We start from the raw sequence: 24,709 nt of genomic DNA, 5'->3' as shown, positions 1-24,709 counted from the left end.
GAAACCCCTACTGAACATGCATTACACCTGGCAGCATCAGCAGAACATATTGGCTACACAACTAAAGAAAGGGATCTGCACGTGGCTGTAGACCAGTGGCTCCCAACAGGGTGCCCACAAGCACCATGGCGCCCGCCGGGGCATTTATGTGCGCCCACTTACTGCCCAGCATTGGAGAGTAGCTGTGGCCCCGCGCCTAACGGGGACAGAGAACTCAGGCTGCGGGCGCCGGTGCTCTCTGTCCCTGGCAGGAGCGGGGCTGCAGCTTTTCTCCAGCTTCTCCAGGGCTGCAGGCTGCGGGCGCCGGTGCTCTCTGTCCCTGGCAGGCGCGGGGCTGCAGCTTCTCTCCAGCTTCTCCGGGGCTGCAGGCTGCGGGCGCCGGTGCTCTCTGTCCCTGGCAGGTGTGGGGCTGCAGCTTTTCTCCAGCTTCTCCAGGGCTGCAGGCTGCGGGCGCCGGTGCTCTCTGTCCCTGGCAGGCGCGGGGCTGCAGCTTCTCTCCAGCTTCTCCGGGGCTGCAGGCGCCGGTGCTCTCTGTCCCTGGCAGGCACGGGGCTGTGGCTTCGAAGCTGGAGAGAAGCTGCAACCCAGCCCCGGCCGGGAACAGAGAACTCTGGGGCTGCAGGCTTCAGTCTATGTTAAAGGAAGGATAATAAATATATTTGGACCAGCAGTTCAGCAATGTTTTACTTTTTTAAAAATAAAGAAGGTGAAAACTGCTTATGATATTTATTTTGTAAAATATTTTGTAGATAAAAAAGAGCAAATTCACATGGGAAGGTGAAAGAGTAATTGCCGAATAATTTAGTTAATACCTTTTACATGTAAAATTACCGTTTTTATCTTATGGATTCATATATTATGTAATATTAAATGACTTTTTTATATATTTAATGTACAAACAGAAAATAAGCCTTGAAAAATGGTTGGCGCCCGCCACACTCTTCTGAAAACCTGAATGTGCTACTGGCCACAAAAAGGTTGGGAAGCACTGCTGTAGACAGATCAATGCAAAGATCCACTCACTGCACAGCGGCCAGCAGAAAAGCGAACGTGTTCAGATCCATAAGGAATGGGATGGAGAATAACACGGAATGTTTGTATATAAATCACGGGGGCAGCCTCGAATATCCTGGGCTCACCATGGCTACTACAGCACCGCACCCGGGATATTTTAAATCTATCCTTGAGAACTGGGGAAGAAATAGGTCTAAAAAGAAATATTTGATAATGAGAGAAAAGCACCCGGTTCTGAAGAGATTTTATACTAAGTAAGTGACGGTAGTTGGACAGTGTGATGGGATTGTATATGGAAGTTCCATAAACAGACAGTAATAATTCCCCCCCCCCCCACATCCCCACCCTTCACATGGGCAGCAGGGAGCCCTTTGGGGAGGTGCTTTAAGAGGGTACGTGAGGGGAGTATGGAGCAGGAAAACTCCCTGGCAGTGGGGGCAGCAGCAGAGTGGGGTGACTGGCAGCTGGGGGCGCTGGGCAGGGGCACCAGCAGCACGGGGCGGGTGACTGGCAGCTGGGGGTGCTGGGCAGTGGGGCACCAGCAGCAGCAGGGGTGGGTGACTGGCAGCTGGGGGCGCTGGGCAGTGGGGCAGCAGCAGCAGGACGGGGTGACTGGCAGCTGGGGCGCTGGGCAGGGGAAGCAGCAGCAGCAGGGGTGACTGGCAGCTGGGGGCGCTGGGCAGGGGCAGCAGCAGGGCGGGGTGACTGGCAGCTGGGGGCGCTGGGCAGTGGGGCAGCAGCAGCAGGACGGGGTGACTGGCAGCGGGGGCGCTGGGCAGGGGAAGCAGCAGCAGCAGGGGTGACTGGCAGCTGGGGGCGCTGGGCAGGGGAGCAGCAGCAGGGTGAGGAGACTGGCAGCTGGGGGCGCTGGGCAGGGGAAGCAGCAGGGCGGGGTGACTGGCAGCTGGGGGCGCTGGGCAGTGGGGCACCAGCAGCAGCAGGGAGGGCTGACTGGCAGCTGGGGTGCTGGGCAGTGGGGGCACCAGCAGCAGCAGGGGTGGGTGACTGGCAGCTGGGGGCGCTGGGCAGAGGGGCAGCAGCAGCAGGAGGGGGTGACTGGCAGCTGGGGTGCTGGGCAGGGGCAGCAGCAGCAGGGCGGGCGGGTGACTGGCAGCTGGGGGCGCTGGGCAGAGGGCAGCAGCAGCAGGGTGAGGGGAGACTGGCAGCTGGGGGCGCTGGGCAATGGGGGCAGCAGCAGCAGGACGGGGGGTGACTGGCAGCTGGGGGGGCGCTGGGCAGTGGGGGCAGCAGCAGGGCGGGGGGGTGACTGGCAGCTGGGGGGGCGCTGGGCAGTGGGGGCAGAAGCAGGGCGGGGTGACTGGCAGCAGGGGCGCTGGGCAGTGGGGGCAGAAGCAGGGGGCGCTGGCACAGCAGGAGCAGGACGGTGTAACCTGGGGGTGGTGTGACGACACATTGTGCAACCCTCCCGTTTTGCGACTAGGTGCAGTTTCTGTCGCGCAACGTGACCATCTGGGCCCCTGCTCAGGACTTGCTGCCGCCTGGTCCATGGGGTTGCGAATCAGGAGGGACAGGGTTTGTGGTCGAAAATACTCACATTCTGCTTCCTCCTGCCTAATGTGCCACATTGACCTATTGCAGGGGTCTGGGGGGTTCTGCATTTTAATTTAATTTTAAATGAAGCTTCTTAAGCGTTTTAAAAACCTTATTTACTTTAGATACAGCAATAGTTTAGTTATATATTATAGACTTATAGAAAGAGACCTAAAAATATTAAAATGTATTACTGGCACACGAAACCTTAAATCAGAGAGACTAAATGAAAACTCGGCACAACACTTCTGAAAGGTTGCCAAATCCTGATCTTTTGGAAGATTGAGGCATGCTCTTTCACTTTTCTGTGTATGAATATGTGAAAAGGGAGGTAAGGTTTGGGTGTACAGAGCACACCCCTAACCCCAAGGTGATAACCAGAGTGGCCCTTTTCATTGGTCCGGGAATGGTTGTGCACCTGTCACTGGTCCAGGGATGGTTGCAAATCGGGAGGGATGGGGTTTGTGGTCGAAAACACTCACGATCTGCTTCCCCCTGACTAATGTGCCAAATTGTCCTATTGGATGATTGAGGCACGCTCTTTCACTTTTTTCTGTGTGAATACGTGAAAAGGGAGGTAAGGTTTAGGGGTACAGAGCACACCCCTGACCCCAAGGTGATAACCAGAGTGGCCCCATTCATTTTTTCCACTGGCTTCCTCCTTGCTTATTTCCAATGACTTGGCTGCCTATGCACCTGTCACTGGTCAAGGGATGGTTATGCATGTGTCACTGGTCCAGGGATGGTTGTGCACCTGTCACTGGTCCAGGGATGGTTGCAAATCTGGAGGGATGGGGTTTGTGGTCGAAAACGCTCACGATCTGCTTCCTCCTGGCTAATGTGCTGGCCTTCTACCTGTACCGAACCAGGCTGGTCAGGAAGTCCTTGCAACTATTTGTTGCGTCAGCCAAGCGGATTAGGGGGCACCCAGTTTCCATCCAGCGCATTCCGCTGGATCACCTTGTGCATACGCACGTGTTACGACTTGGCTGGGGTTACCCCACCGCCTATAGTGAAGGCGCATTCTACGAGAGCGCAAGCCTCGTCGGCCGCCTATATCACCCACATCCCTATCCAGGACATATGTAGGGCTGCCACGTGGTCATCTGTCCACACTTTTTCCTCGCACTATGCGATCGTCTCCCAAGCACAGGATGACGCCAGGTTTGGTAGGGTGGTACTCCATCCTGATAACCCTTAAACGCCTACCCACCTCCATCAGATATAGCTTGGAGTCACCTACTGTGGAATACACAGGAGCAGTCACTCGAAGAAGAAAGGTCAGTTACCTGTTCCGTAACTGGCGTCCTTCGAGATGTGTTGCTCTTGTCTCGTCCACATCCCAGCCTCCTTCCCCTCTGTCGGAGTTGTCTGCCAAGAAGGAACTGAGGGTGGGGGGAGTGCGCAGCTCCCCTTATAGCGCTATAGCGGTGCCACTCCAGGGGTCGCAGCAGTTCTCCAAAAATTTCCGGCACCGGTGCACGTGGCGAGCACGCACACCTACTGTGGACTAGACCGGAGCAACACATCTCAAAGAACACCAGTTACGGAACAGGTAACTGTCCTTTTTAAAGGATGTCTAGATTTCATTCCTGTAGTAACAGAACTGGTGATAGGAAAGCAGGAAGAGAGAGGGGTGTGTGTATGTGTGTACAGCTTAAATTGGTTAAATAGTCTAACTTCCAGTACTCAGCGTTTCAAAAATGTTAGACTGCCAACCTGTGTTGTAGAGATGTCTTCTGTTTTTTAAAAACCCCATGAATAAAGCTACTTTAAGAGAAATTACTGCTTTGTCCAACCCTGAAGAGCTATGAGATCTTTGCTCACCAATTCTCATAAAACTTGTATTTGTTATGCCTTTTTGGTGACTTTAGTATTATGATCTATTATAAATAAAGTGCATTTCATTGATTGATTTTAAAATGAAATTAGTAACTGGAAAAAATGGCTGGTATTTTTTTTAAACCTGTGACAATTATAAGCTACTGTATTCTATCGTTTAGTTTCTAGAATCAAAAGTATATCTAAGTATAATCTAAAGTTCTCCTGCAAAATGCCGGCTGTGCAAATCCCCCTGTGGCTGGATCATTCTTGGGTTTTTATTTTAAGTACAAAATAAATATGTATAACAAATTTAAACGTATGTAATTAGTAATTTGATAAGTTGGGTGGTGCCTCTTTTTATGTGTTTGCTCCCCTGATGTTAGAACCTGGCTATGCCACTGCTGTAGAGGGCTCATCACCCAGCAGCTGGGGGCCACCATGAGGCTCAGCAGGGCTGCTGGCCACGGGGCCAATGGGTGTGGGTGGGCTGGGTGGGATCTCGGGAGTCATGTCTCAGGGATCTGCCCCACTCCCCAGCACTGTGTTGGAAATATTTTGCTAGCTTGGCACCTGGTAGTGTGGGAAGCTAGGATGTTTAGGTTTTTAGGAGATAGTGTGAAAAACCTGGGATGTTTAGGTTTTTAGATTAGGTTAATTAAGTTGTGAGTTTTGTTATAAGAAGTTGGCCTTGGCTAGCTTCTCTCTAGCAGGCATAATAAAATAATAAATTTAAAGCTGTCTAGGATAATGTTACCCTATAAAGTTATAGCAGTGCTTGTGTGTATTTTGTTAACCAATTAGCAACTGCTTGCTTGCCTGCTTCAAAAGTATAAAAATGTATGCTAAAAAAAAATAAATGACTCTGTTACCAATCAAACTGATTGTTAAGCTCTGTCCACGTCCGCCATGCAACGCAACACACTGCTCCAGCTCTGAGCTGTCTCCACTGCCTGGGACCTGTGGGGCCCCACCTGCCTCCCCGGGGAAGAGCCACCTGGGACTGGTGCAGAGGCTGGGCCAGTCTCAGCCACTCACAGGGGACAGTGGGGGAGGGGGGAGGCTCAGCTGGGTCCTGAGGGAGCCTGGCCTGGGTAGGCTCTGCTCCTGCTCCAGCCTGGCTGCTTCCACCACTCCCAAGGGGCCGGAGTTCTCCTGCCCCAGGACCAGCTCTGGCTGCGCTGCCAGCTCAGCCTGGCAGACACAGTCACCTCCCATCAGGGCCGGCTGCTTGTCTGGGGATTAGGGTGTGGGAGAGTAGGTCTCTAGTGGGTCTGGGGGGTGCGGGGCACTGGGGGTGGGGAGATCTGTGTGTTGGGGGCTGTCAGTGGGGAGATCTGTGTGTGTGTGGGCGCTGGGAAGTGTGGGGTCTGTGCAGTTGTGGTGGTGGGGGGCACTGGTCAGTGAGGGGATCTGTGGGAGGGGTTCTGAGCGGGGGGGGGAGGGATCTGGGCGGGCACTGGGCAGGGGGTGTGTGGGGGTCTCTGGATGGTGCGGCACTGGGCGTAGGGAGCAGGAGGGGTTCCGGGCAGGGGGTTGGTGGGGTCTCTGGGGGTGCGGCGCTTGGCGTAGGGAGTCGGAGGGGTGCTGGGCAGGGGTTGGTGGGGTCTCTGGGGTGCGGCGCTGGGCGTAGGAGCCGGAGGGGTGCTGGGCAGGGGTTGGTGGGGTCTCTGGGTGGTGCAGCGCTGGGCGTAGGGAGTCGGAGGGTGCCGGGCAGGGGTTGGTGGGGTCTCTGGGGGTGCGGCGCTGGGCGAGGTTGTCGGAGGGTGCCAGGCAGGGGGTTGGTGGGGGTCGCTGGGTGGTGCGGCGCTGGGCGTAGGAGTCGGAGGGGTGCCGGGCAGGGGTTGGTGGGGTCTCTGGGTGGTGCGGCGCTGGGCGTAGGGAGTCGGAGGGTGCTGGGCAGGGGTTGGTGGGGTCTCTGGGTGGTGCGGCGCTGGGCGTAGGGAGTCGGAGGGTGCTGGGCAGGGGTTGGTGGGGTCTCTGGGTGGTGCGGCGCTGGGCGTGGGAGTCGGAGGGTGCCGGGCAGGGGTTGGTGGGGGTCTCTGGGGGTGCGGCGCTGGGCGAGGTTGTCGGAGGGGTGCCGGGCAGGGGTTGGTGGGGTCTCTGGGTGGTGCGGCGCTGGGCGTAGGAGTCGGAGGGTGCCGGGCAGGGGGTTTGTGGGGGTCTCTGGGCGGTGCGGCGCTGGGCGAGGGAGTCAGAGGGTGCCGGGCAGGGGTTTGTGGGGTCTCTGGGGGTGCGGCGCTGGGCGTAGGGAGCTGGAGGGTGCTGGGCAGGGGTTTGTGGGGGTCTCTGGGTGGTGCGGTGCTGGGCGTAGGGAGTCCGAGGGGTGCTGGGCAGGGGTTTGTGGGGTCTCTGGGTGGTGCGGCGCTGGGCGTAGGGAGTCGGAGGGGGCCGGGCAGTGGGTCGGTGGGGTCTCTGGGTGGTGTGGCGCTGGGCGAGGGGGGCAGGCTCTGAGCGGGGGCAGGGGCGGGGGGTGCAGGGGGTGCGGACACGCGGGCGGGAGGGGGAGTTGGGGCGGGAGGGTTGCAGGCTGTGGGGAGGTTGAGTGAGGGTGCAGGCTCTGAGCTGGGGCAGGGATGGGGTGCAGGGGTGCGGACACGCAGGCTGGGGAGTTGGGGCGGGAGGGTTGCAGGCTATGGGGAGGTTGAGTGAGGGGTGCAGGCTCTGAGCTGGGGCGGGGATGGGGTGCAGGGGTGCGGACACGCGGGCTGGGGATTTGGGGCGGGAGAGTTGCAGGCTATGGGGAGGTTGAGTGAGGGGTGCAGGCTCTGAGCTGGGGCAGGGATGGGGTGCAGGGGTGCGGACACGCGGGCTCGGGGGAGTTGGGGGTGGGAGGGTTGCAGGCTAGGGGGCGGTGGAGTGCGGGGGCCGGCTCTGAGCTGGGGCAGGATGGGGGTGCAGGGGGTGCAGACACACGGGCTCTGGGAGGAGTTGGGGGCGGGAGGGTTGCAGGCTATGGGGAGGGTGAGGAGGGGGCAGGCTCTGAGCTGGGGCAGGGATGGGGTGCAGGGGTGCAGACACACGGGCTCTGGGAGGAGTTGGGGCGGGAGGGTTGCAGGCTATGGGGAGGTTGAGTGAGGGGGCAGGCTCTGAGCTGGGGCAGGGGATGGGGTGCAGGGGTGCGGACACGCGGGCTCTGGGAGGGAGTTGGGGGCAGGAGGGTGCAGGCTATGGGGAGGTTGAGTGAGGGGGCAGGCTCTGAGCTGGGGCAGGGATGGGGGTGCGGGGGGCAGACACGCGGGCTCGGGGGAGTTGGGGCGGGAGGGTTGCAGGCTATGGGGAGGTTGAGGAGGGGGCAGGCTCTGAGCTGGGGCAGGGATGGGGGGCAGGGGTGCGGACACGCGGGCTGGGGAGTTGGGGCGGAGGTGCAGGCTATGGGGAGGTTGAGTGAGGGGGCAGGCTCTGAGCTGGGGCAGGGATGGGGGCAGGGGGACACGCGGACTGGGTGGGGAGTTGGCAGCTCGGCGCTGCACCAGGAAGGGGCTGCGGGGTTTCACACGGACACAGACACTTTCCCACAGTCCCGGGGCGGGAGGCAGAGCCGGGGTGCGGGGGTCTGGCCGGTGTGTCCTGCACTCGGGCTCCCGGCCGGAGCAGGGGCCGCCCCGCAGCGCTGGCACAGACCGAGCGGCGCTGCGGGGTCGGGGCTCGACAGGCGGGGCGGTGCCTGGAGCCCCGGGAACCCCGGGCTGACACGCGGCAGAACCGAGACAGCCGGTGCCCCCGCCCGGCCCCCGGATCTGCGCGCGCAGCGGGGCTCGGCCCGAGGGGCCCCTGTTCCCCAAACGGGGGTTTGTCCTGCACAGGGTCTGGCAGCGGCTCCCCCATTTCCCGGCCCCTCCCCGCCGCCCCTGCAGCAGCTCGACCCCCCCCGGCCAGTGAATTTCTGCCCCGCTCAGCCCCTGGCAGCCCCGCCCCCCCGCTGCGATTCGCCCCCCGGGGCTTTTCACCCCCCCGCGGAGCGGACAGCGAAGCGCCGGGAGCGGTGAGGGCAGAGAGCGGGCAGCGGCGACAGTGGCGGTTACTGCGCATGCTCCGATCGGCTGCGCATGCTCAGTGCAGCCCAAGGAGCGAATCCGGAGCGGGGGCTGTTTCTGGCGTTACACCGGACCCGTCACGTGACTCCTCCCCCCGTCCCCCGCGGGATGCGTCACTTCCGGCCGCTGCGGGGGGGAGGCTCCGGGCGCGCGGCAGAACCGGTAAGAGCCGAGCGGGGCGCGGGGAACAGACACCTGGGCCCGAGACCCCCCCCCCCGCCCTGGGCCGGGCCGGGAGCTGGGGTCCCGGTGCGGCTTCCGTAGCGGGGTGGGGCGGGAAGCCCTCCGTGGGGGGGGAGGTGAGTGTGTGTCCGTGTCTCGCACCTCCCCTCCCCCCCCGGCCGCCCCCCCCCCCCCCGGGGCCCCTCACCCGCCCCCGCTGGGGTTTGTCTCCCCGCTGCCGGGGGCGTTGTCTGTGACCCGTTTTCCCCCAAACTCTCAGACCCGGATATAAAACATCCCACCCCCCCCCCCCCCCCGCCCCGTTCTCCCGCCTTCGCTGCTGCCGCCGGACCGGGCCGCGCGCGGGGCCCCGCCCCGGTAACGGGACCGCGCGAGCCACCGCCCGGATCGACCCTGTGCCCGGGTCCCGCGGGACGGCACCGCTTCCCCCCCCCCCCCCGTCAGACCCTGGTGGGAACCGCTCAGATCTTATCCCTGATCAACAACTGCCCCGTCTGTGTGTGTGTGTGGGGGGGGGGTTGTTTTTTCCCTGAATTGCCTGACGTGACGTTATGTTGTGGTGGGTTTTATTCTGTGTGATTTGAGGAAATCAGTAACTTTTTATTCATGCAAATGACACTCAGCAATAAGAGAACTTTTCTTCTGAAGTATTGTGAGCATCACACACCAGTAACACTCAGAGAGAGGTCAGGAATCAGAGCACCGTAGCCCTGTAGGAAAAAGAATTCTGGAACAGGCACCTTTTATAAGCAAGATATTTTACTTACAATTGGGCTTTAATTTGTGTGGAAAGAAATACTTTATGCAGCACAAAGGAGGGTTACAAAAATGTATTACTCTTCATTGGCTCCACACACAATATCCTCCCCAAAATTCACCTCAGGAGTGTTGATTGGAACTCGTGTAGATGAATTAATTTTCTTGTTATCAGTTGCTTACCTTGTGACATGTATTCTCTGCAAATCTCAAAGATTCATATAAAATACCCTAAAAATTTGCCCCACTTTCTCTCTCCTTGTCTATTTCTAAGTGACTATGCCCTGAGTTTTTCCTTGTCTCTATTTATAAATTACTAAAAAAAAAAAATCTCAGATTTACACCTTTTCTCAGATTCTTGACTATGGATACAAAATGTGTCCTTATGTTGTCCATTTCCTCTTTATTCGTTTATCAAATATTGATGTGAAATACACTCAGATTTTACCTCATATCAACAACTGATATAAAATCCTCTGATGTTCCACTTTCCTTTCACTAATTTACAAAAATGGATCCAAAAATCCTATGATTTACACCCTTTCTTTTTCATTTCTGAACACTGATCTCAAATCTCAGGTTTTCCCTCTTTCTATGTCATCATCAAAAGTCAATTAAAAATCCTCTCCGGTTTGGGGCTGTTCCCCATGTCTCTAAATCCCAGCAACTTCTTCATTGGAGGGAACCTGTTGCCCTGAGTCATTCTCCATCCTGGTTGTTGCAGGGAGTTAAATTGCCCAGAGATCATCTTTCCCGTCTCCTTTGAGAATCATTTCTTCCTCCTTTATCTCTGTTAAAATGTTTGCCGAAGAAAGAGACCAGACACACGTTTAATACCCATCAAATTCAGAGGCCACCCCATGTTTGGGGATCAGTGTTTCCCAGCTGATAACAGGAGAGTTGGCTGAATCCTTTTCTCCAGCTGGCACGGGATGAGGAGGTCTCTCTGAGTGCAGTGTGCATCCAGAAGTTTCCCAAATCCCATGACAAATGCTCTTCAGGAGGGGTTGCTTCCCGCAGTGCTAAGATGTAGCCAACTTGGGGTTGGATCCCTTTTCTTTTCTCCAGCTGGCACGGGATGAGGAGGTCTCTGTGAGTGCAGTGTGGGTCCAGAAGTATCCCAAACCCCATAGCAAATGGCCTCTGTGAGGGGTTGATTCCCCCTGTGCTAAGATGCAGCCACTTCTGGGGTGGATCCATGGTGGCCATTATTTGCTAGTGACAGGCCATGGAAGTTTCTTACCTTTCTTGCCCTCCAGGCCTTCCATTCTCCTGTTAAAGAAGCATCCCCCAGGGCTCCCTCTGTCTGTGCGACTGGCCAGCAGGAGGCGGTGATAACTTTCTATCCATTTATCAGACACTGTGAGGTAACACTATTGCTCTGGGGGAAGGGGTGTATGTATGAGGAGATTGCAGCTGGATATGAAGATGCATTGTGGTGGGGGGAGGTGTTTGGGTGGCTGGGCAGGGGGTACCCTAGTCAGGTTGGTGGGTTCTGGAGGTTTGGGGTTTTGAGGGGTTGTTGTGATGTGCCCAGCCCTGAGGCTATGGGTCATGAAGGTGGGTATCGCTGGGGGCCTGTTGGCTGCAGAACCGGGGGAGGGGGGTGTCTGGGGAGGTGGGACAGGAAGTTAGAGGGAGCCTGGTGCTGTGCCTGGGGCTCTGTCTGGGCTTCCCCAGCTGGCTCCTGGGATCGCTGCCGTGCCCAGTGCACAGAGTGTGTGTGGGAGAATCCCCAGCGCTAGGCCAGGGGGTGCCCCTGTAAAGCATCAAGGGATCCCGCAGGGGGACGGAGGGGGTGCCAGGCAAAGAGCAGGGCAGATCCTGCTGGGGGGGGTGGGGATCCTAGGCAGGCAGTGAGGGACTGAGTTCCCAGTGGGTGGGTCCCTGGCTGCTGGGGCTCTTGGTGGGGAACCCTTTGGGATTCCCAACCTGACAGTCATGGCGTCCCTGGCCGGTGGGGCTTTGAGGAGTATCTGGGGTCCCTGGCTGGGGACTCTGGGGGCTGCGTCCCAGGGAATAGCTGTTGGGCCCCTGGCTGTGGGAACTTCTGCTAACCATGATCCTTCTCTCTGATCAACTTGTGCCAGAGTCCTGGCTCCAAGCACTGCCGGGCATTCCCCAGTCACAGGCCCTGTCACTGTGATAACTTTCTGTCCACTTATCAGTCACTGTTCGTGTGAAATCACAGATTTTGCTTTTCTCCTCTTTTGAAAACTGCAGGAACTTTTGGTTCCGTTAGGAAAATTTGTGCCCCCCAGTCCTTGTCCTCGATCTGGGGGGTGAGGGAGGTGGGAAGTGGGTCAGCACTGCCGCACAATGGTCTCTTCCACAGCGTTCTGGACTCATTCTTTCTGAACTCTGGTTTCATTGAGACCAATGTTAATCCAGAGTCACTGTATGGAAAGACAAGGAGTGACTCCGAATCGACAGTGGGGCAAATGAGATCAGCAATTCTCCCTGTGAGGAGGGGCTCTCATTAGCTGCTCTCCCCAGAGAGCTAAAGGAGGGAAGCTGCTCAAACGCTCTGTCCCTCTCTGCTCAGGATACTGGGGTTCAGCTTCCTGGGTCAGAGGCTGCAGCCTCCATTGTGATCTGGGAGACCAGGCTTAGCAGCTGCTGCTCCCCCAGTGGGGTTCTGTGCTGGGAAGTGACCTTAATTAAAGCTGCTTCTCTGCCCAGCCCAGGGATGACTTTCTCCAGCTGGTCCTAGCCCCTAGGGCAGCCCTGGGCCCTGTTAATACTAAATTCTGAGCCAGACATTCCAAGTAACTGAAAGAAACAAAGGGAAAGTGCTGGGGTCTGGCCTTAAAATGACTCTACACAAACAGACCCCCCTCGTTTCTCATCCAATTAACAATTGCAGGAGCAAATCCAGCCATGGGGGAGCAAACTACCCAGGAATGGGACTTTCCTACCAGACGGGCAGGGAGAGGGGAAAAGGAGATAGAAGGAGAAAGAAAAACTGAAAGGGGCTGTGGGAGAGAAGAGTTTGGAGAGAGATTTCCAGATCTCTAATCTGCCCAGACAGATGTATTACTGCACCCTGGATAGAGTCACTTTCCTGTGGAAAAGATGAGAATCAGACAGAGGAAAATCCAGTTCCTGAGTCCATATCCCTCCTGCTGGGGTGTGGCTGCCGTGGGGTCAGTGTCTGAGGATCCCCACAGTGACTCCTTTGGTTCTGCTTTTTCTAGCCTTGTGTTCAGAGACTTTGTTAGGGGTGGGGAGGGAGAAGGAGGTTAAAAATGTCACTGTGGGCTTAGCCTGGCAGGAGAGGCCAGGTCTACACCAGTATAAAGAGATCAAGCCTTTCTCAGCATGGCAGACTCTAGGTGCCTGTCTGCAGGGAAAGGGCCTGGGAATCATGCTGTGAAATGAGTTAAAGCCTGTTCTGAAACCTTCACAACTGCCCTTCTCGCCTGCCAGGCTGCGGAATAACGTCCATGTTTCGCTCCAGTTCATCCCGTCCTCGTTGGACAGGGGAGAGAAATGGCTGCAGAGGAGCCGGTTCAGGTAGGTATTATCAGGGGGTTGCTGGTGGGTTCCTTCAGCGGGGGAGAGGGACAGCAAATACGTGGGAGATGGGAAGGTTTGCACAGGCTGGTTTGCAGGAAATGCACAGGGTGGAGAAAGGGAGGAGGACAGGGGTGTGCTAAACCTGCTGGGAGTTATTTAATATGTGGCCTAGATTCTAGGAACAGACCCAGGAGGTTCGGCGGTGGAAATGCTCTAGTTTGTGGAGCAGAAAATAACCCAGCTGCATGGGGCTGGGAAAACTGACCAGACTCATAGTGCTGGAGCCCGACCTGACTAACCAGCGGCTGCTGTGAGATATGAAGGGGGCACCCACCAGTGAGGCTTGAGGGAGATTCCCCTCCCTTCCCATCCAGCTCTTCAGAATGGGGAGGGTGTTGGGCTTCCTACCAGGGAGCTGTCCTGGACCCTGCTAGGGCCCCTTCTCCTGTATCTGTGGGTGGCTTGTTGGTGTGTGTTGGGTCTGCTGGGAGAGAGGAGGGGCTCTCGCTTCGTCCCCTCCCCCTGGTGTTTCCTGGATGCTCTGAGCAGGGTGGGGGTGGGACTCTGTTGACTGCAATCCACCCAGAGTTTCTGTTTGGCTCCTGTTCTCCATGTATAGGGGGGCTCTGAGTGGGGCAGCAGTTACTGAGTGTTGGACTCTTGCTCTTTCAGGGGCCGGTGACCTTCGAGGAGGTGGCTGTGTATTTCACCAGGGAAGAGTGGGCTCTGCTGGACCCCACTCAGAGAGCCCTCTACAGGGATGTCATGCAGGAGAACTATGAGAATGTGACCTCACTGGGTAAGGGTTACTCTCCCCTCTATTCTTGGAAGGGGAAAAGAAGAGACATGGTTCACGCCAGCCCCACAATGCCACCTCTACTCTGCCCTGTTTCAGCATCACCCCAATATGCCAGTAACACACAAGCTACCAGAGACCCTCCCCTGCTGCAGAACACTTTGGGAACAGAGCACAGGAGCCGTATCGCACAGTGTCAAATATCTCCTGTTTGTTCAAGTAAAACTGAGGGTTCGGTGCGGCATAATCAGCAGAAGCTTCCTACTCCTGATCTCTCAAACCGTGAGCCTTCTCCACCCAGACCACAATTATGCTTGGGGTGTAACGAGCAGGCTGCTGGAGTCAGCTGCTGATCCGGGTTACTTATCACACAGACAGTCCGTGCGTCCTTGAATGCTGGCTGGGGGTATCCAGAGAAGGAAGCTCAGTGGCGGATTTAGCGTTAGTGGGGCCCTGTGCTCAGCTCCATTTTAGGGGTCCCTCCTTGGGACATAAGCAACAAAAAGATCACCCTCTCTTATTTCCCTCCCACCCCCATTTTTCATTCTTTTTTTTCCCCCTCCTTCTCCTATAAGTAATAGGAAGTAAATGAAAATAAAGTGAGGTACATTGATTGTTTTTGTCGTCTAACCGATTTTTCCACAGACCACTTGAAAATGACCGAGAGTCTTGGTGCACCACTTAATGATCTTTCCATATATTGTTTGTGCCGTTAGCTAACTATTTTAAAGTGCTTTGGATAAGAGCCCTTTATTAAAAATTAAAAATGTTGGAGTGCAGGGTCTGGCCAGGAGTTAGGGTGTGGGAGGGGGCTGAGGGTTGGGGCAGGGGGTTGGAGAGTGGAGCACTTACCTGGAGCAGCTCCTGTTTCATGCGAGCAATGCAGGTGGGGATGTGGGGGGGCAGGAGTCAGGGCTGGGGGTGTGTGATGGGCAGGGGTGGGGATAAGTGGTTATGGGTGGTTGCAGGAATCAGGGAGGGCAGAGAACTGGGGTGTGTTTGAGAGGGGTGAAGGAGTAAGGACTGGGGGTGTGAGGGGGTGCCGGGGTCAGGGAGGGCAGGGTGTTCAGGGTGCAGGAGTCAGGGCTGGGTGTGTGTGATGGGCAGGGGGTGGGGGATAAGTGGTTATGGGTGGTTGCAGGAATCAGGGAGGGCAGGGAACGGGTGTGTTTGAGAGGGGTGAAGGAGTAAGGACTGGGGGTGTGAGGGGGTGCCGGGTCAGGGAGGGCCGGGTGTTCAGGGGGCAGGAGTCCGGGCTGGGGGTGCAGGGTCTGGGAGGGAGTTGGGGTGCAGGAGCAGCTGGAGATTGGGGTGCAGGGTCTGGCCAGATTTTAGGATGCAGGAGGGGGCTCAGGGTTGGGGCAGGAGGTTGGGGTGTGACGTGCTTCCGTGGGGCTGCTCCCATTGGGTGTGGGGGGTGCTGGTGGCACTGTAGTGGGGGGTGTGCAGGAGCTCCCATTTGGTGCTCAGGGTGCGGTTGAGGATGTGTGGGGGGGGTGCAGGAGTCAGAGCAGGGGGTGTGAGGGCTCGTTATGTGGGAGGGGATGCAGGAGTCAGGTCTAGGGCTGGGAGGGTGGGCTGGGGTACTGGGGGTGCTCCCAGCCCCCTATCCTGAGTGGCTCAAGCAGGGGCTGGGGGGTATGTGATAGGGGAGTGCTTTGTAAAGCTGGGAGCTTTTCAAACAGAGCTGCAAACGGGGAGTTTTGTTAGGGAGTTTGGAAGGGGAGTGGGAAGGGGTGAGGTACTCTTGCCATTCTTTAAAACACTTAAGCTATAATACAAACTTCTTGATTGAAACAAAAACCCTGTTAACCTAGGTAGCTGTAAGAGAGAATGCAGGCAGAAGCCCAGCAGCAGAGTGGGGGCTATCCTGTTTATTGCTCTCAATGTAGCATGTATGATACCTGCCCTGTGGGCGGGTGGCTTACGTGTGCATTCGGTGCAAGGAGCTCCTGGCCCTCAGAGACCGCTTGGAGGCTTTGGAGGCCAGGGTGGTGGAACTGGAGACGCTAAGGGAGGCAGAGAAGTATGTTGATGAGGCTTTCCGGGACACTTGTAGATTTCTCCCACCTCTGGTCAGACAGCCACTGCGCTGTTGAGGAGGTTGAAAGGCCCAGGGAAGGAGAGCTGTCAATGGGAGCAGAGGGAAACTCCTCCCAGATGGTGTTGGGGTAACCTCTTGCACTGAGGTTACCTTGCCAGGGAAGGGAACCCCAGGCATTAAGAAAAGGCAGCTGTTAGTAATGGGAGATTTGATCATTAGAAACAAGGATAGCTGGGTTTGTGATGACCGGGAGAACCGTATGGTGACTTGCCTGCCTGGTGCAAAGGTTGCTGATTTCTCGAGGCATCTAGATAGATTTATGTGCAGTGCTGGGGAGGAGCCGGTGGTCGTGGTACATGTAGGCACCAATGACATAAGGAACGGTAGGTGCGACGTCCTGGAGGCCAAATTTAGTCTGCGAGGAAAGAGACTGAAATCTGGGACCTCTATGGTGGCATTCTCAGAAAAGCTTCCAGTTCCACGCACAGGGCCAGGTAGGCAGGCAGAGCTTCAGAGTCTCAATGCGTGGATGAGATGATGGTGTAGAGAGGAGGCGTTTAGATTGATTAGGACCTGGGGAAACTTTGGGGATGGGGGAGCCTATACAGGAAGGATGGGCTCCACCTAAACCAAAGTGGAACCAGACTGCTGGCACTTAACATTAAAAAGGTTGCAGAGCAGTTTTTAAACTAAGAGATGGGGGGAAAGCCAATGGCTGCAGAGGAGCTCGTGGATCAGACAGAGACTTGTCTTAGAGGGGAGTCTAGTGATAGAGATTTTCTAGTTTGTCAGGAAGAGAGGCTGGAAGAAGATAAAGTAGGGGCCAGATCAGATGAGAAGCATTCACACACACAAGAATCTGACACATCAGAAAAGGGCAGACAAATAAACAGTGGCAAGTTTTTAAAGTGCTTGTACACAAATGCCAGAAGTCTAAATAATAAGATGGGTGAATTAGAGTGCCTCGTGTTAAAGGAGGATATTGACATAATAGGCATCACAGAAATCTGGTGGAGTGAGGACAATCAATGGGACACAATCATTCCAGGGTACAAAATATATCGGAAGGACAGAGCAGGTCATACTCGGGGGGTGGGGAGGGGAGTGGCACTGTATGTTAAAGAAAATGTAAACTCAAATGAAGTAAAAATCTTAAATGAAACCACATGTTCCATAGAATCTCTATGGATAGTAATTCCATGCTCTAATAAGAATATAACAATAGGGATCTGTTATCGACCACCTGTCAAAGACAGTGATAGTGAGGATGAAATGCGAAGGGAGATTGGAGAGGCTATCAAAATAAAGAAATCCATAATAATGGGAGTTTTCAATTATCCCCATATTGACTGGGTACGTGTCACCTCAGGACAAAATGCAGAGACAAAATTTCTGGATACTTTAAATGACTGTTTCTTGGAGCAGCTGGTACAAGAACCCGCAATGGGAGAAGCAACTCTCGATTTAGTCTTGAGTGGAGCGCAGGATCTAGTCCAAGGGCTAACTATAACAGGACCACTTGGAAATAGTGACCATAATATAACAACATATAACATTCCTGTGGTGGGAAGAACAGCTCAACACTGGCATTTAATTTCAGGAAAGGGAACTATGCAAAAATGAGTGGGTTAGTTAAACAGAAATTAAAAGGTACAATGACTAGAGTGAAATCCCTGCAAGCTGCATGGACACTTTTCAAAACCACAATATTAGAGGCCCAACTTAAATATATACCCCAAATTAAAAAACACAGCAAAAGAACTAAAAAAGAGTCACCATGGCTTAAAGACCATGTAAAAGAAGCACTGAGAGATAAAAAGGCATCTTTTAAAGTGGAAGTCAAATCCTAGTGAGGTACATAGAAAGGAGCATAAACACTACCAAATTAAGTGTAAAAATGTAATAAGAAAAGCCAAAGAGGAGTTTGAAGAAGGGGCTAGCCAAAAACTCAAAAGGTAATAACAAAAGCAGGAAGCCTGCTAAACAACCAGTGGGGCCACTGGACGATTGAGATACGAAAGGAGCCCTTAAAGACGATAAAAGTCATTGTGGAGAAACTAAATGGATTCTTTGCTTCAGTCTTCATGGCTGAGGATGTTGGTGAGATTCCCAAACCTTTTGTGGGTGACAAATCTGAGGAACTGCCACAGATTGAAGTGTCACTAGAGCAGGTTTTGGAACTACTTGATAAACTTAACTGTAACAAGTCACCGGGACCAGATGGTATTTACCAAGGGTTCTGAAGGAACTCAAATGTGAAATTGGGGAACTATTAGCTATGGTTTGTAACCTGTCTTTAAATCGGCTTCTGTATCCAATGACTGGAAGATTGCTAATGTAACGCCAATATTTAAAAAGGCTCTAGAGGCGATCCTGGCAGTTGCAGACTGGTAAGTCTAACGTCTGTACCAGGCAAATTAGTTGAAACCAGGGCCGCCCAGAGGATTCCGGGGGCCCGGGGTCTTCGGCGGCGGGGGGCCCTTCCGTTCCGGGACCCGCCGCCAAAGTGCCCCGAAGACCCGCGGCGGGAGCCCCCCGCCACCGAATTACCGCCGAAGCGAAACCCGCCGCCCGGTCTTCGGCGGTAATTCGTGGGGCCTCGCCACGGGCCTCGGGCACTTCGGCGGCGTCCCCGAACAGAAGGCCCCGCCCGCCAAACCGGGCTGCGCCGGACGACGGTGGCGGGTCCCGCTTCTCCCGCCCGCCCCGCTTCTCCCCGACCCGGCTTCTCCCGGCCTCTTACCGAAGCGTCGCTCCGCCTCGGCGTGGAGCTCACAGCCCCTCTCCCACGGCGCTCTGAGCGGGCGGCTCAGGCCCCGTTGAGCTCCCAGCCCCGCCCCTCACCACGCCGGAGCGGGCGGGGCTCAGGGGCTCGGCGCTTGATGCGCTGAGGCTCAGGGAGGCGGGCGGGGGGCCCTGCGAGCCTGGGGCCCGGGGCAAATTGCCCCCTTTGCCCCCCCCTCTGGGCAGCCCTGGTTGAAACAATAGTAAAGGAATAAAATTGTCAGGCACATTGAAGAACAAAAATTGTTGAGCAAAAGTCAATATGGTTTCTGTAAAGGGAAATAATGTCTTACTAATCTATTAGAGTTCTTTGAAGGTGTCAACAAACATGTGGACAAGGGGGATCCAGTGGACATAGTGTACTTAGATTTCCAGAAAGCCTGTGACAAGGTCCCTCACCAAAGGCTCTTACATAAATTATGTTATCATGGGATAAGAGGGAAGATCTTTTCATGGATAGAGAACTGGTTAAAAGACAGGGAACAAAGGGTAGGAATAAATGGTAAATTTTCAGAATGGAGAGGAGTAACTAATGGTGTTCCCCAAGGGTCAGTCCTAGGACCAATCCTATTCAATTTATTCATAAATGATCTGGAGAAAGGGGTAAACAGTGAGGTGGCAAAGTTTGCAGATGATACTTGTGACGATGCGGTTCTGGTGGGACCCAGCTGAGAGTGACAAATCACTTAAAACAGGGCAGTTACAGCCCTAGGCTGGGATTTTTCCACCTCTAAGGCAAGGCAAACCAGCCAGACAAAGAGGACTTTGGTTTCACCCCACTGGTTAACCACGTCACACAAGCAATTCCCTTAGACACTCCAGTCTTCCAGTATCACCACCAGTGCACTCGTCCTGGGGATGAATGGTTATGAAAACCAACACCCCAATAAAAGAAAAAGGTTCTCTCGATCCCAAAGAATCAAGCCCCAGACCCAGGTCAATATACACATCAGATCTTACCCACAAATCATGCTGTTGCCAATCCTTTAGAATCTAAAATCTAAAGGTTTATTCATAAAAGGAAAAAGATAGAGATGAGAGCTAGAACTGGTTAAATGGAATCAATTACATGCAGTAATGGCAAAGTTCTTAGTTCAGGCTTGTAGCAGTGATGGAGTAAACTGCAGGTTCAAATCAAGACTCTGGAGTACATCCTCCTCTGGGATGGGTCAGTCAGTCCTTTGTTGAGAGCTTCAGTTTGTAGCAAAGTTCCTCCAGAGGTAAGAAGCAGGATTGAAAACAAGATGGAGATGAGGCATCAACCTTTTATAGGCTTTTCCAGGTGTAAGAACACTTCTTTGTTCTTACTGTGGAAAATTACAGCAAAATGGAGTCTGGAGTCACATGGGCAAGTCCCTGCATACTTTGCTGAGTTACAAGGCGTATCTGCCTTCTCTCAATGGGTCAGTTGAATAGCTGATGTCCTTAATGAGCCATCAAGCAGGCTAGGCAGAGCTAACACCAACTTGTCTGGGATGTCTCCCAGAAGCACAGCATAAGTTGGAAATACAGACAGGATAGAGCCAATACTCTTAACTTCAACTGCAAAATGATACATACATATAGACACCATAATTATAACCAGCAACCCATAACCTGGTCTTGGACACCTTATATGACCCCCTTTACATAAGATTTGGTGCCACTACAAGACCTTGGTTGCAACCATATTCTATATGGTCCCAGATTATATCAATAACATCACAATACTAAACTGCTCAAGATAGTTCAGACCAAAGCAAACTGTGAAGAACTTCAAAAAGATCTCACAAAACTAAGTGACTGGGCAACAAAATGGAAAATGTGTATAAATGTCAAGTGATGTAAATTGGAAAAAATAACCCCAACTATACATACAATATGATGGGGGCAAAATTAGGCTAATCAGGAAAAAGATCTTTTTGTCATTGTGGATAGTTCTCTGAAGACATCCAGCAGTGTGCAGCGGAAGTCAAAAAAGCAAACAGGATGTTAGGAATTATTTAAAAAGGGACAGACAGTAATACAGAGAATATCTTATTGCCCTTATATAAATCAATGGAAATAACTAATTTAGACAACCATCATTTTCTATGTATATTTGGGATTATGTTTGCCAATGGGCTGCAATATGTGTTATCCTGACATCTAGTACTGCTGAGATCCTGCATTCAATAATATCCCTGCCCTTCCTGTTCCCGTTCTGCACTGAGCCCCACGCTTATGTTTCCAACTTCTCCAGGACTCCGTCTTTGTCTTTGGACCCATCTGTCAGCAAGAAGCTGAGCCAGGGAGACTTCGATTTCTGGGACATGGATTTACTTTCTGTTTGTTTTAGGAGACTCTTTGAAATTGAGTGTCTGTGACATTAAGCACAGTACAATCTGGACTGTTAACAGCTGTGTCCCCTCAGTTCCCCAAGCTGGGGTGCCTTTTACACTGCTCTACTGTGAGAGCAGCCACTCCTGGGCAGTTCACACGCAGTCTCCAGCATGTAACTCACTCCCAGCTACACAGTATTGAGTGCTGCTAGTCAGTGACTCACAAATTACTGTACTCCACAGGAGAACCCCAGAAAATTCTCTGCTCCCAGACTTCCCCCAGAAATGTGCATCTTGCACTGTCCAGCACATGCCTGAACAATGGGAGCTCATATGAAATCTGTTGTTTCATCAGTGGAAAATGACATGCACCAGCCTTGTTATTCCAAATGGCGTTTCCAACACACTTTAATCCAAACACACTGGTTAGATAAAAAAAGGAAACAAAATTATTAACTGTAGTAATGACGGAGCCGAGTCAGTCAGTCTGTTCCCGTGGAGCGCCCCCAACGGGGCTGTCCACGTCTATTTATTATAAGTGGTTATATAAATCATGCTATTATACGCATGTACAAACTGAAGCCAACATCTCGCCCCTCTTCTGGTTGGTGCTTTTGCACTATGTACTCCAGAAATACACACCTTATCAGCGCTTAATCTATGTGCCTCCTGACCGGAAGTGTGTGGGGGGGGTGGGAATCACTTCAGCTGCTCCAAATCCGGGGGCGGCATTCCAACCCCCTTAGCGCTTAGGAAGTGTAACATTCCTACAATTAACTACTGAAAAAAAAGATTTGAAGTGACTACAAGTAATGAGGCATAAAGGTCAGAATTGTTTATGAAAGAAACGCAAAGATAAAACACAAACTAATGTTTAACTTAACAAGCTAAAAGGGATTTAAAACAAATGTTTCTCTCACCATCTGCTGAGACAGGCTGGTTTTCCTTTCAGCCAGGACTCCCCCTAACCTGCCCCTGCTGCCCACATTCAGTTCTTCAGGATTTGTCATGAGCAGAGGGAAAAGAGGGGAGAGAGAGAGAGAGTCTCATGCATTTTCCTCACCTCTTTTTATAATTCAGTCCTTTGTACTAGAAACCACTTCAGTTCTCAGCTGAGTCATGGTGACAGGCTGTCATAGATACGAGCTTCAAGAGTCCCTCTGATGGAATGTAAATGTCATCTTCACACCTTCCCCCTGGTGGAGAATGGCTATTTGACCAGCTGTTTGCCTTGCTGTCTCTGAGGAACTTAAGGTTAGGGCTGCAGCTTTTTCAGTAATATCATACCGTAAAATCTCATCACTTTCCATACAATGTTGCTACACAGTTTAACAGGAGGATATTCAGTAGATTATGTCTTTTCAAATGGTACCTCACAAGCCCTACAGTGATAAATGAAGAGGAGGGGAGGGATCTCCCTTTTATAAACACCCAGCCAGCCAGTGGGCTGTAAAATCCCTGTTGGTGCGAGTTCTCTGCTTGCTTTACCTCTAAAGGGTTAACAAGCCAACAGGGTTTAAAACAAAAAACCGTATTGGGCACCTGACCAAAAGAGCCAATGGAAAGGCTAGAACTTTTTTAAATGGGAAAGTAACTTTCCCTTTGTCTCTTGTTCTCCGGAGAAGGCGACACGGAGTAGCAATGCTGTGTATGGCTTGAAGCAGGTATGAAAATTCATCTTCCATACCTAGAAGAAATTATTTGGATAGGGAATGTTTAGACAGACACAATCAGGTTTATTTTTTATTTTGGCTTTTGGATCTCCTCGGTGCTGTCCCAGATGCTTTTGTTTGCTTGTAAGCTTTAAGCTGAACCCCCAAGAAAGCTAGTTTGGGTGCTTACAAAAATTTTCTTTTAAGATCTAGCAAAAGCCTAAGTTCCAGATGTATTGTTTTCCTTTTCAATTTTACTAAAATTTACCTCTTTTAAGAACAGGATTGGATTTTTGGTGTCCTAAGAAGTTTGTGTGTGTTGTTTGATTAGCTGGTAGCCACAGCTAATTTCCTTTGTTTTCTTTCTCAGCTCCTTCCCAGAGGGGAGGTGAAAGGGCTTGAGGGTGCCCCAGAGGGAAGAATTCTCAAGTGCTCCTTCCTGGGTCCAAGGGTTTGAGGTTTTTTTGCCTTTGGGTGGTGGCAGCATTTACCAAGCCAAGGTCAGAGAAAAACTGTATCTTTGGGGGTTTGATACAAGCCTAGAGTGGCACAAATTCATTTGTAGAATCCTGTCGGGCCCCCACTTTCTGCACTCGGAGTGACAGAGTGGGGATTGAGCCCTGACCCATACCATGAACAAAATTGATCATAATTTTCTAGAAGAGTGAACATAGGGGAACAGACTAGCACAGTGTCTGTGTGTTCCCAACATGTATGTGGGTATTCTAGTCCCTCACAAGCAAGGTGTTTGGCATCTTCAAACACCTGAAGAACCGGTCCTGGGAATTCACTGGTTTATTAAGTGACACTGTATGGAATTGAGAGACACTTTATATTATTATTATAAATACTGTGGCAAATTGCCGGTACTGTTATGCTGGGTCTCGCGCTTTCTCTTCTTTGGGGAAGGTTCAGGGCGCCACTGCTTGCCTCTGAATCGGTATTTTAATTACCCCACTGGTGTCCTAGAGGAGGGGAGTGGAGAGGGAGGGACCTGGGCCCGTCCTCTACTCCAGGTCCCAGCCCAGGGGCCCTGAGGTTAGTGGTGAACCACTTGAACTGATGGTTCCTTCCCCTGGGCTACTTCCCGCTCCCACCCTTCAGCTTGTGGGGGCTTCTTGCCCTCCTTCTACACAAGCCAGATGCCCCTTACCTAGGGTCTTGGACTTCTTAGCCCACTGCAGCACTTCTCCAAACTTTCCTCTGCTTCCCTTCAAACTGTTCTCTGCTCCAACACCAATCCTTCTGCTCCAGCTCCTTCCCTGTCTGATTGGAGCAAGGGTCTTTATCAGGTGACTGACTGCAGGTGCTCTAATTGGCTTCAGGTGCTCTAGTTAATCTATAGCAAACTTTCTTCCCTCTACAGGGAATAAGGCTCCCTTCTAACCCTCTCCTGCTGTCTCTGGCCACGCTGTATCACACTGTGTACTGAGAACTCCAAGGCTTTTCCATGCCATGTGCTGTGAAGCTTGTGTTTGGGACACAGGAAGTAGAAGCCACTTGGCAAAAAGAATATAAAGGGCAGCTGCATCATCTCCATTTTGTCTTCAATCCCTCTTCCTACCTCTGGAGCAACTTCTCTACAAACTGAAGGCTTGAACAAAGGACTGAATAATGTGGATGTGTGCCAGAGAGCCTTTCAAGCCAGTAACTCACCAATACTGCTAAGAACCAGATGTATAGATTTCTGAATGTGTCTGACTGCTTTCCCATTTAACAACTCCCTATTTCTTTTTCTTTTATAATAAACCTTTAGTTTAGATGCTTTCTTGCTTATAAACCTTTAGTTTAGATGCCAATGATTGGCTGGCATCGTAGTATTTTGAGTAAGATCCAAACCTATACTGACCTGGTAATGTGGCTGACTCTGGGGTCAGAAGAACACTTTGTTTATGTGAGCAGAGTTTTTAAATAACCTCTCACTGTGCTGGACCTAGGTGCTGATTAGGAGCCAGAGAACTGGGATGCAATAAAGGGGGCCGTGTGATTTCTTTTTTCAGTTTCTCGATAACCAGTGTCGGGGATCAGAAGCACAGTTGGTGACTGGTTGGTGAGTTTAACTTCTGTGTTAACCACCAGTTTGGGGAGCCTCTGCTCTCCCTTTTTCAGCCTGCCCTGGTCTTGGCATTTTCAGTGAGGACTAGCCCAGGCACACCGGGTCACACTAAGTATTAAAGTTAAATTAATAGAATGTTTTTTATGAGAAAGTTTTATGAAATCAACAGAACTCCTTTGTTTTCTTTCATCTGAGC

General features: G+C 52.8%; 1 pseudogene; it reads right to left on the bottom strand.

Annotated features, from left to right (window-relative positions):
* The window catches only part of LOC120381639, a 318,539-nt pseudogene that overhangs the window by 37,552 nt on the left and 256,278 nt on the right, over nucleotides 1-24,709 (bottom strand).

This window comes from Mauremys reevesii, linkage group 14 (assembly GCF_016161935.1).
Source record: "Mauremys reevesii isolate NIE-2019 linkage group 14, ASM1616193v1, whole genome shotgun sequence".
Lineage (NCBI taxonomy): Eukaryota > Metazoa > Chordata > Testudines > Geoemydidae > Mauremys > Mauremys reevesii.
The sequence above is the reverse complement of the archived record's forward strand: the minus strand, read 5'-3'. Positions and strand labels throughout refer to the sequence as shown.